The sequence below is a fragment of the Lolium perenne genome, chromosome 4 (genome assembly GCF_019359855.2).
Source record: "Lolium perenne isolate Kyuss_39 chromosome 4, Kyuss_2.0, whole genome shotgun sequence".
Classification (NCBI taxonomy): Eukaryota; Viridiplantae; Streptophyta; class Magnoliopsida; order Poales; family Poaceae; genus Lolium; species Lolium perenne.
In genome coordinates this window covers 233,530,075-233,543,009 of record NC_067247.2, presented here as the reverse complement: position 1 = coordinate 233,543,009, position 12,935 = coordinate 233,530,075, and positions in this window count along the sequence as shown.

Below are 12,935 nucleotides of genomic sequence, written 5' to 3'. Positions count from 1 at the left end.
ATTCATGTTCATCACACGTGCATACATTGTGGGGGAGTTTTCTCTATATATATTGGTTCTACTCACATTCATTGCATTTGTTGTAGTTGTGTGAGTAGAGCCGGTTTTGATATGGACTAGTAGCTTTGTGTTACTTGACCATATCAAATACAACCTCTTGTATACAACTTATTCTCGGATAAGTTGCGTACTTGTCACTAATATTCATTATATAAACCCTCTTATTGTGGTTGTCATCAATTACCAAAATGGGGGAGATTGTAAGGGTACATTGCCCCTATGTGTGGTTTCGGTAATTAATGACAACCCCTATGGACTAATGTTTTCATTGAGTTTATATGAAGGAATATTCCATAGGTACTACTTGCTCTCCATGTGTTGGATTCGAGTATGGATGCCATGAAGATAAAGATATACCTTGTGTATTGGCATCAAGATCATCAGTATGAAGATATATATGTGATATGATCAAGAAGAAGAAATGAAGATGGAGTTCCTATGTGGAACTCAATATTATCCATGCTCTATCTTAAGTGAGTATGAGAAGATACAAGGTTGAGTTGGGCAAGTTCAAGATGAGCATCTTGAGCGGATCACATGCTTGAAGCTTGCCGTCCATTTGGTGATAGTGGACATGTGAAGATGTGCATCAATGAAGCTTTCCCATCATTGTGTATGGGGGAGCATTTGTGAGTATACACGAAGCGACAATGAACAAGTGATGGGATGCGCAAGGCAAAGGTATGACCTTGATAGGTTTTCCTTTTACCGGTCTCGAGGTGGTTGATGGGAGACCGGATTATAGGATAGATAGCCGCACTATCAAGAGGGGCTTCCGGTTGGGTAACTTGATCACATCGTCTTAGGGAGCTCAATCCTTGCATGCGTTGCATATTCTTATTGCTTCTTGGTATTTCTCGGTGTGAGGTTCTTGAGCTTGTTGCTAGCTTTACAACAAGCCCAAGTTCATCGAAAACGGAGTTCACATGCATCTTCTATTGCGTTTTCGAGGTTGGGTGATTTTACCGGTTATTCATGATATAAGGTTCTACCTTTTATATTCATGATAAAATCCCCTCCTACAGATTCTTGGGTTTTCATTTTCTATAAGATAGCATTCGTTGTTATCTTCCAAACAAAATTGGTTTCATGCGATTCGGAGTTCGGGAGCATTTGTTATTAAAGAAAAGGGAAAAAGGGAAAAGGATAAAAAGGAAAGAAAAGAAAAACAGAGGGGTGGCAGCCGGCCGGCCGCCCGGTCAGCCGGGCCGTGCGCCGGCCCACCCGGTCCTCGACCGCCTGGTGACCGGTGACATCCGGGCCGCCTCCGTGGGTCCTTGGCCCACGACCGGCGGCTGGCCCGGTCGCCAACCGGCCAGCCCGGCGTCTCCTCCGGTCCGCCCGGACCCTTAACCGGGCCGCCACCCCGTCCGGCCCGCTCCCCCCGTCGCGCCCCCGGGCGGCCTGCGCTCCGCGCCGCTCAGCGCTGCTGGGCCGCCGCAGCCTGTGCGGCCTGCTGCTCGTCCCCGCGCGGCCCGAGCCAATCCGCCGCCCATGCGCGCGTCCTGCCTCGCCCGGTCGGTGGGCCGGCCGGACCGGGACGCTGACCGCCTCCCCGGCCCAGCTCCGGTTGCCGGCCCTTGGCCGGGCTGGCTGCTTTTTAGCTCGTTTTTAATGCGTTTTTCTCCTGGTTTTTTCCCCAACAGCTCTATTTCTCCCTTTGCTATAAATAGGCTTCTTCCACCTTGAGCCAAAGTAGTTCTTCCCATTCTCTCTCCTCCATTGCTACTATTTGAAGAACTTGCTCTCCCCCTTGAATCCTCCAACCATTCTTGCTCATATTTGAGGATTTGGGAGAGGGGATCTAGATCTACACTTCCACCGATCGATTTCTTCTCTAAGTGAGGGAAACTCTTGGGATCTAGATCTTGGAGTCTTTGGTTGACTTTCCCCCTTGTTCTTCCTCTCCAATCTCATCCCAGCATTCGTTGCTTTGGTGGGATTTGAGTGTGAAGGACTTGAACACCTCCGGTGTTCTTGCTTTGCATCATTGCATAGTGTTGAGCTCTCCACCACGATTTGTTCGAGTGAGAGACCGTGAGCTTGTTACTCTTGGAGGGTGACCTCCTAGTTGGCTTGGTGATTGGTGCTCCGGTGATCTCTTCAAGAAGATTGTGAAGAGGCCCGGGCTTCTCCTTCGTGGAGCTTGTGAAGTGGTTGTGGAGCTTGCCATCTCCGGAGCGGAGGAAAAGCTAACCATAAGGAAAGGGGCCATTATCCTTCGTGGGTGTGGTTCGGAGAATAGGGTGAGCCTTCGTGGCGCGGGGAATCCTTCGTGGGACCTCCACTCCTCCAAACGTGACGTACCTTGTTGCAAAGCAAGGGAACACGGGAATACATCCTCGTCTCCGCGTGCCTCGGTTATTTCTATACCCGAGCTCTCTTTCCTTGTGATAGCCATCGTGCTTGAAGTACATATATCTTGCTATCACTTGTGCTACATATATCTTGTGCCTATCTTGCTTAGCTCTAGTTGCTATTGTTACACTTAGTTGAGCTTAGCATATTTAGGGTTTGTGCTTGTAAACTAAACGATAGTTTAATTCCGCATTCATACAAGACAAATCCGCAAGAGTTTGTAATTGCCTATTCACCCCCCCCCCCCCCCTCTAGGCGACATCTCGATCTTTCACACTTCACTATGCCATTCATAACAGTGAATAAGTATTCTGTGAAATATAGACTAAGAGACCCACACGGTGCACACACTGTCACCTTTACACACGTGGGACAAGGAGTCTCCGGAGATCACATAAGTAAAATTCACTTGACTAGCATAACGACATCTAGATTACAAGCATCATCATATGAATCTCAATCATGTAAGGCAGCTCATGAGATTATTGTATTGAAGTACATAGGAGAGAGATGAACCACATAGCTACCGGTACAGCCCCGAGCCTCGATGGAGAACTACTCCCTCCTCATGGGAGACAGCAGCGGTGATGAAGATGGCGGTGGTGTCGATGGAGGAGCCTTCCGAGGGCACTTCCCCGTCCCGGCGGCGTGCCAGAACAGAGACTCCTGTCCCCCAGATCTTGGCTTCGCGATGGCGGCGGCTCTGGAAGGTTTCTCGTACCGTGGCTTTTTCCGTCGAGGTTTTAGGTCGAGGGGGCTTAAATAGGCGAAGAGGCGGCGTCAGAAGGTCAACGAGGCGACGACACCATAGGGGGGCGCGGGCCACCCCTAGGCCGCGCCGGCCTATGGTCTTGTGGGCCTGTGGCCCCCCTCTGGCGACTCTCGGGTGTTCTGGATGCTTCCGGGGATTCTAAGATGCTGGGCGTTGATTTCGTCCGATTCCGAGAATATTTCCTTACTAGGATTTCTGAAACCAAAAACAGCAGAAAACAGCAACTGGCCCTTCGGCATCTCGTCAATAGGTTAGTTCCGGAAAACGCATAAATATGACATAAAGTATGCATAAAACATGTAGATATCATCAATAATGTGGCATGGAACATAAGAAATTATATAGGCTCGGGAAACCCTAGGCAACGTGGGCCACGCCCACGTCGCATGAACGTTTCGAGTCGGTTACAGATAGCCCACGATCCGGGAGCGACCCGAACCGACTAACTGCGACGCGTCCGTCTAGGACTCTGTTTGTTTTCCTGAGCTGCAAAAAGTAAGGAAAGTCTCGGCTCGAGGCTCAATCCACTCACCACGAGCGCGGCGCGCGCGTCGTGACGTGACGTGTCGAGACGAGCGAGGAGGAGGAGGAGCGCGCGCGTGTAGCACTCCTATTCTCACTCACTTACTAGTGGTGGAACAACCCACCTTATAAGGTGGTCTAACTTCCTCCCAACTTTCCATGTGGGACTAAACTTCCCACCTCTTGCCACTCCCTAGTGAGCTGCCACCAACTTGGGCTCAAACTCACAAGGCTGCCACTATGTGGGCTTTGAGATTTATAGGAAAAACTGAAATCTAATTTGGGCCACTAAAAGTGGGTCCAATATTTCAACACAATCGTCAACGATTTTCATTTTAACTAATTAGAACTCAAATATCTAAGGTTTGAGGATTTGATTTTAGGTGGATGGATTGTACCACATTGGACAGTAGAGTCACTGAATGTAGGCTATACTTCTAGAGGTGCTGACTCGGCGACATAAAGAATCTCTCCCCCTAGCCCGACGTTCAAAATCAAGGGCTCGATAGAAAAATAGGCCTTGGATGTTCAATTTTTTTCTTAGCCATTGTGGTTGGAGATGCCTCGGCACGTCGTCACCAACCTCCACACAAGGACACGACAGAGGTTCGTGTGGAGAATGCAGGCGCAAGTCTTTGGAAGATTCGCTGTCAAGATAGTGCTAGGAACACAGTTTATGTCCAGTGCAAAAATCTGTAATCTGAACTTTACTGGTTGGACCCACTAGCAACACGCTCCGTCGATGTTCAGTTTCAGCATCTCATCTTCTGCCACCTTCCACTGTAAATTGAGATTATCAGCAGTCTGGTTTCTTAATTCCATAGAAATCTTTAAATTCTTGGGCATGCCTTTGGAGTTTGGATGCTGCGCATGTTCGACTCAGGATTTGCCAAATTTTCATCAGTCTGCTTGTTACCTACCTTTAACATCTTAGGTTGGTGCCAACACGGGCGCTAGGAGGGGCGGTACCGCCGGGTTCGGGGCGAGAGGGAGGCGAGAGGCGGGCGAGACGGGAGCGCGGGGCGGTGGATCCACCGCCCGGCGGTAGCGCCCGCTACCGCCCGGCTGCCGCCCACGCTGGGGGCGAGAGGGGGGCGGGAGGGAGGCGGCAGCGTTGGCAGGTGGGGGCGATAGGCGGGGCGAGAGGGAGGGGGTAACGGCTAGCTGAGGTGGCGCGATCTGATTCGTCCACGTTAGCTAGCCGTTGGGGTAGCCGTTGCTGGCTAAAAAAAATCGAAAAAAAGCCAAAAACCCCAAAATTTCATCCCCACCCCTATAAATACCCCCCATATGGTTTCACTCATTCCACACCTCACTTCATCTCCTCCACTCTCCATTTCCACTCCTCTCAACGCCATGTCTTCGTCTAGCAGTAGTTCGAGCGACGGAATGGAGGGTGATATGATCGGTGCATTCCAGGCGGAGTATGAGGAGGCGATGCTCAACGAGGAGGCGGAGCCAAGATGGCCGCGACGCCGCCGAGAGTTCATCAGGCGTGATCGTCTGGGTGTCCACGATCGGCTCTTCGAGGACTACTTCGCCGACGACTGCAATTATCCTACGAGCTACTTTCGGCGAAGGTATCGGATGAGGCGATCCCTTTTTCTGCGCATTGTGAATAGATTGGGTGAATACTCTCCGTATTTCACCCAAAGAGTTGATGCTCTCAACCGTGCTGGTTTTTCTCCCCTACAAAAGTGTACTGCGGCTTTGCGTCTGTTAGCTTATGGAGCCGCTGCAGATACGATAGATGAGTGCATGTGTCATTCTGCACAACATGATCATCGACGAGGAGCGTGATAAAAATTTGGAGAACATCTATGAGACAGTTGATTCCAATGTCGGCCCTGCGATACACAACCATGCACCACCAAGCCTAGCAGCCATGATTCAGATGGACAACGAAATGAGGGACTCACCGATGTATACACAGCTCCAGCATGATTTGATTGAGCATGTGTGGGCTAATGCCTAGATTATGTAATTTTTTCAATTTTTTATGTTATTTTTTCAAATTTTTATGTAATTTTTTTATAATGTAATCGGTAACAATTTTAGTTGAATAAAATAATTTTCTTGCATTATTTTGAATGTTGTAATCTGAAAAAGAAATGCTGATGTCGAGGAGAGAGAAAAGCTGATGTGGAGTAGAGAGAAGTGAGAGCTGGCACTATAGCCCGTGCACTGGCACCGTGGGGTGAGAGTGAGGAAAAAAGCTGATGTGACGAGGCTATAGTGAGTGATGCATTGACACCAGCCTTATCCATCACCTATGTTGGGCTATGAAAGTGTGACGTAATGATCCTGAAATTACCAACCAGTGTCAGTCTTTGTTAGGCTGGTGCCAATGCATCACAGGCTATAGCCTCGCCACGTCAGCTTTTATCCTCACTCTCACCCCACTCTCAGCCCACGGTGCCAGTGCACGGGCTATAGTGCCAGCTCTCACTTCTCTCTCCTCTACATCAGCTTTTCTCTCTCCTCGATATCAACATTTCTTTTTCAGATTAAAACATTCAAAATAATGCAAGAAAATTATTTTATTCAACTAAAATTGTTACCGATTACATTATAAAAAAATTACATAAAAATTTGAAAAAAATACATAATCTAGGCATTAGCCTACACATGCTCAATCAAATCATGCTGGAGCTGTGTATACATCGGTGAGTCCCTCATTTCGTTGTCCATCTGAATCCTGGCTGCTAGGCTTGGTGGTGCATTGTTGTATCGCAGGGCCGACATTGGAATCAACTGTCTCATAGATATGCTCCAAATTTAGATCACGATCATCGTCGATGATCATGTTGTGCAGAATGACACATGCACGCATGATCAACCCAAGAGTACGCCTCGAGTAGGAGCGTCCCGGAACTGCTAGAATGTTGAACCTAGCCTTCAGCACTCCAAAGGCACACTCAACATCTTTGCGCCAAGCTAATTGAGCAGCAGTTAACAGTCGATGCTTTTCACTTTGTGGAAGAGTAACTGTTGGGGGGATGACCCCCGGTATGCCAAAGGCATGCCAAACCAGATGGTTTGAGCCATCAGGATACCGGTTAGATGTTCATGCCGGAGTCTAAGATAGGCGTTTGGCTGAACAGGCTAAGCCGGTATCCTCAGAGGAGGGATACCGGAACCGGATAGAGAAGGTACCGGGCCACCGGAAGGAAGAGCTTGTCGGCAAGGCTGGTCAAAGATCCTCTCCAGAGCTAGAAGACAAAGATGAGCTAAGCAAAGTAGCTTTAAACGAAGGGGCTGACGATAAAGAAGAAGATGACGAAGAAAGAAACCGGAGGACGTCAGCCTCCCTGATTAAAGAAGACCCCGGTGTCATCTATGATTAAAGTAGCTTTGTAAAGTAGTTTGTCTAGTCAAAGATGCCATTAGGGTTTCTTGCACTGTAAGCCACCCTCTCCCCTATATAAGGAGAGGGGGCAGCCCTCCTTCACGGGCGCGGAACACAAAGGGAGAGAAAAACCTGTAACTTGTGAGAATCAATGAACATAGTGATCTAGAGCGAGTTCTTCCTTGTGTCTTTCTTCTTCAACCTCTGGCCTTGGCCAAGTTCTTGAGGAAACCATCCGGAAGTTCATCCCACCTGATCACAAACCCTCCCCCGAATCCTCTAGCGCCCATTCGGCCCCAATCTAAGCCATCCTATGGCATCTGTCTGTTCACCACGACGACAGTTGGCGCCCACCGTGGGGCTGGAAGTGGCGCTTGAAGGAGTTCATATTCGGGCGGGCATCCTCGAGGTCGCCGGCGAGCGTACGGTGTCCGCGCTCGTGCAGCGCATCTACGCCATGGACTTCATCAACGACAACGCGGGCTGCTTCGCCAACGGCGGCGTCTTCCCCAGGAACGGCCGCGTCATCGAGTTCGGCAGCCACCGCGTCTACTTCGGCACCGTCCCTGTGCGCCAGCGCCTCTCGCCGGTGCCGGTGGCACCGGACCCGCCAAGGTGGCTCTGTGCTGGCCGCGCCGCCGGCAGCGTCGAGGTAATGATGACCGGCGTGGTTGGTGCAGGAAAAGAAGCTGTGGGTGAAGGTGCTGGTCGCGCGGTTTCGACCCGTGCAGCTAAGCCACCACTGGAGCGCGACGCAGGCGCAGCGGGAGCATCATCCGTGCCACCGGAGACACCGCTCCAAGCGGCGATGAACGTCCTCGCCACCCCCATCGCGCAGAACGTCGATCCGGCAGCGGCTCAGGCGGAGCTGGAGGCGCAGCGCCAGAAGGTGCTCGAGAGCGGCAAGGATATCCTCCGGGCGCAGCGCGAGCTGAACCTTACCCTACGTGAGTACAACGCTGCCCATGGCTTTGCTTCTGTTAGCGCGCATGCTGCTAGGATGCCGGAAAACCGGCTAAAAGCTCGCAACCTAGATCAGGATTTGCGCAAAGAAATTCTTACCGGCAAAAGTACCTCTGCATCTGTTAGCATCGTGGAAAAACCTAAGTACAGTAGCCCGGATAAAACTATAAAAGCTGCTAAAGCTGCCGTAGAGCTATGCGAGTCGCTTTCCGGAGATGCTTTGGCGAAACAGCAAGAGCGTGTTAGAGAGCTGCTAGAAACTATTGAGCAACAGAACGCTGAGCAGCTGGCTAAGCTGAACAAGGCAGCGGCCTCAAAATCCGCGCGTTCAACAAAGAATGCCGGTAGCAAGTCCCATGGGCAGGCTTCGTCCTCCCATCCGGACAGAAGAAGAGAAAAGGAAGTGAATGCGCAGCAGATGACTGTGTATGATCCGGTTCTTGCCGGAAAGCAACAAGCCGGGCAACATGATGCCGGTAGAAAAAGCCAAGGGGCAGAGCGAGGCTGCGCCAGAGGAGGCTATGCCGGAAACAATCATGCCGGTAGATATGAGACCGGGCAAAATTATCGAGCTGCAAGGGCAGCGTACGATGAGGAGGAAATAGATCCCCCAAGGTACCGGCAGGCAAGGGCCGCGGTACCGGAATGTTATGATGAAGCTGATTCTGCGAGACCGGCAGCATACCGGAACCCATTGGGAGAACGCTTGGGAGAAAGATACTTACCGGAACGGGATGCGAGGCACCGTCTGGATAGAGTGTACTTGTCAGAAATGATCGAGGAAGAAGGTCCTCCAGGCCCTAAGTGCTTTGGCCCAAGGATCATGAGAGAAAAACCACCAGTTCGCAACTTTACGTTGCCCCGTGACACAAAAACATACGATGGCACTACGAAGCCGGAAGATTGGCTCGCGGATTACGTGACCGCGGTATATGTCGCAGGCGGTGGAGGAACCGTAGCAGGAAGAGGAAACAGGCGTTGGGCCGTGAGAATCATACCATCATTTTTGGTTGGACCGGCAAGAATCTGGCTAAACAACTTGCCGGCAGGAAGCATAAATGGCTGGCTGGATTTTGGGGAAGCTTTTGTGAGTAATTTCAGCAGCACCTACCAAAGGCCAAACAGGCCGCAGCAACTTGCTCTGTGCGTACAGCGCCCGAACGAAACAGACCGGGATTATCTGGCCCGGTGGAACACTACGAGGAACTCCTGTGAAGGGGTAATCGAGGCACAGGCCATTGCTTGGTTTAGCAGTGGGTGCAGAAGAGGTTCACCGTTGTGGCAAAAGCTGCAGCGGAACATGCCGACAACGTTGGCAGAAATGATACGTGTGGCGGATAGCTATGCGTTGGGAGACCCAACGCAGCCGGCAGTGCAACCTGAGCCGGAACAGCTACGCCAAGAGCAACACCGGGATAACCGGAATAACAAAAGAAGAGAAGATTTTCCGGATCGAAGGTACGGTCCGCAGCAAGTTGCTGCTGTGCAGGAAAACTCTGAGGCCAGCAGCAGTCAGAGGCAAAGAACCGGATCGCAGCCGTGGGCGGGTCCTAAGAAACAATGGGTGGAAAAGAAACCCTGGGTCCAGAAAAGAAACTGGCAAGAACCCGCAAAATACACCATGGAAGCTGCCATGGACCAACCATGCCGGTGGCACACACCGAATCCGGCACACCCGTCAAACCACCTGACGAAGGATTGTACCTGGACAAAGTACTTGATGCAAAAGGGAGCGGTAAAAGATGCACAACCACCACAAGACATGCCGCGGCAACAACAGCTACCGCCACCACCGCCACTTACCGGGGCAAACGCCTTACCGGTGCAGCCAAACCGGCAGCAGTATCAGCAAGTTAACCGGGTGGAGCAAAATGATAACCAACCACCTCCACCGGCACCTTTAGGCCGGAATGTTTACGAAGACCCGCATCTGTGCTGTGTTGTTTTTGTCACTGAGCCGACAGACAGGCAAAGTATGCATCGCCGCTCCATGGAAGTAAACGCCGTGATGCCGGCGGTTCCCAAATATATGATGTGGTCCAATCAAGAAATTACCTGGTCATCTAAGGATCACCCCAAAATCATGCCGAATCCGGGTGGATATGCTCTTGTTGTGGACCCAATCATGAAAGGGCCGCAAACTCGAGTAAAATTCAGCAAGGTGCTGATAGATAACGGCAGCAGCATAAACATCATGTACAAGCATACCATGCATACGCTGGGCATAACAGAAAACATGCTTCAGCCAACGCGCACAACGTTCCACGGAATCGTTCCGGGCTTGTCCTGCGCCCCGATAGGAAAAGTTCGGGTGGACGTAGCATTTGGAGGATGTGACAATTGCCGGGTTGAAAATGTCGAGTTTGAGGTGGTGGATCTAGACAGTCCCTACCATGCATTGCTGGGGAGACCGGCATTGGCAGCCTTCATGGCCACAACTCATACGGCTTACCTCAAGAGGAAGATGCCGGCACCTCGTGGACCCTTGACTGTGGTGGGAAACTACAAAGTCTCACTGGAAACTGCATCTGCCGGATCAAACCTAGCGGAATCGCTGGTGATCGCGGAGGAAAAGAAAAGGATGCAAACAGCTGTTGCGCTAGCTCAGTCCTCACAGTTGAGCTTAGCGGCAATGAGTGGAAACTTGGGCTCACCGGCATTCAAGCCAACAAATGAAACAAAGGACATTGTGCTGGATCCGGCTTACCCAGAGCGCACCGTTCGCATCGGTGCCGGACTCGATCAAGCATAGGAAAGCGCGCTCGTCAGCTTCCTCCGTGAGAATCGAAATATCTTCGCCTGGTCAACTGATGATTTGGTGGGTGTTCCGAGGGAGCTGGCTGAGCACTCCTTAAACGTCCGGAAAGATGCCAAGCCGGTGCAGCAACCACTGCGCCGGTTCGCTGAAGATAGAAGAAAAATCATAGGAGAAGAGGTAACCAAACTGCTTGTTGCCGGATTCATTGTGGAGGTCACGCACACAGAGTGGCTGGCCAATCCGGTAATGGTTGAAAAGAAGAAAGATGAGAACCTGGAGGCAAAAGCTCCAAAGGTGTGGCGCATGTGCATTGACTACACCAACCTAAACAAGGCTTGCCCAAGAGACCCTTTTCCTTTGCCACAAATCGATCAAGTGATTGATTCAACTGCTGGGTGTGAGTTGTTGTCCTTCCTGGATGCGTATTCCGGTTTCCACCAGATTCCCTTGAAAAAAGAAGATCAAATAAAAACTGCGTTCATTACCCCGCACGGGCTTATTGCTATGTTACTATGCCTTTTGGTTTGCGCAACGCTGGTGCAACGTACCAGCGCTGTATGCAAAAATGCTTGTTTGATCAAATCGGAAAGAATGTGCAAGTCTATGTGGATGACATTGTGATAAAAACTAAGGTAAAGAACACCTTAATCGATGACATCCGGCAAACATTCGATAACCTGAGACGGTTTCGGATGAAACTTAATCCGGCAAAATGCACCTTCGGTGTCCCTGCCGGCAAGCTGCTCGGTTTCCTGGTATCAAGCCGGGGCATAGAAGTCAATCCGGTAAAAATCCGGGCAATAGAAAGAATGGCTGTCCCTCGGGAGTTAAAAGATGTGCAAAAGTTTACCGGAAGCTTGGCATCGCTAAGCCGGTTTGTAAGCAGGTTGGGAGAAAAAGCTCTGCCACTCTATGCTCTGATGAAAAAATCTGACACGTTCGTCTGGACCCCTCAGGCAGACGCAGCGTTTAAGGAGCTAAAAACAATGCTAGCCACAGCACCTATACTGGCTTCACCTCTAGAAAGAGAACCTATGCTATTATACATAGCGGCAACAAACCGGGTTGTGAGTGTAGTGGTTGTGGTTGAAAGAGAAGAGGAAGGAAAAACCGTCCAGAGGCCGGTATACTACCTGAGCGAGGTGCTCTCCCTCTCAAAACAAAACTACCCTCACTTCCAAAAAATGACTTATGGCGTGTACATGGCCGCCACAAAACTCAAGCATTACTTTGAGGAGCACCCCATGAAGGTGGTGAGTGAAGCACCAATCTCCGACATCATGTGCAACAAAGACGCCAGCGGCCGGATTGCAAAATGGGCAATCCAGATATCACCATACGTACCGGTATATGAAAGAAGAGATGCCATAAAATCACAGGCTTTGGCTGATTTCCTCGTTGATTGGGCGGAGATGCAATACAAACCGCCAGATCAGAGGATAGAGTACTGGAAAATGCACTTTGATGGATCCAAACTCAAAGAGGGTCTAGGTGCCGGTGTGGTGCTTACCTCGCCAAAAGGAGATCACCTCCGGTATGTTTTGCAAGTGCATTTCAGGGCATCGAATAATGTCGCTGAATATGAAGCTTTGATCCATGGGCTTAGGGTCGCAAAAGAAATCGGTGCGCACCGGATCATTTGCTATGGAGATTCAGATCTGGTGGTACAGCAGTGTTCCGGGGATTGGGATGCGAAAGACGCCAACATGGCCTCGTACCGGTTTCACGTGCAAAAGATTGCCGGATTCTTCGAAGGCTGTGAGTTTCACCATGTGCCACGCGCAGAAAATGAAGCCGCGGATGCTTTGTCCAAGCTGGGCTCATCTAGGCAAGAAATTCCTCACGGAATAGCTTTGGCTCACTTAAGAGTACCATCGATCAAACCAAGCCCGGAATCGGAATCAATTTTTGTACCGGAATCGCATGTAGTACCCATGGATATCGATGAAGGGAACTCGGGGACTGCTCCGGCAAGCTCGGGGACTGCTCCGGTAAGCTCGGGGACTGCTGTGCCCATACCGGAAGAAATGATGCTGGTGGATAGCATGGAGATAGATGCACCGGTGTTTCTGGTTCGAGAGACACCGTCATGGGTTAAACCTATTAAGGAATTCCTGATCAACGGCACCTTGCCGGCTGACGAAAATGAATCA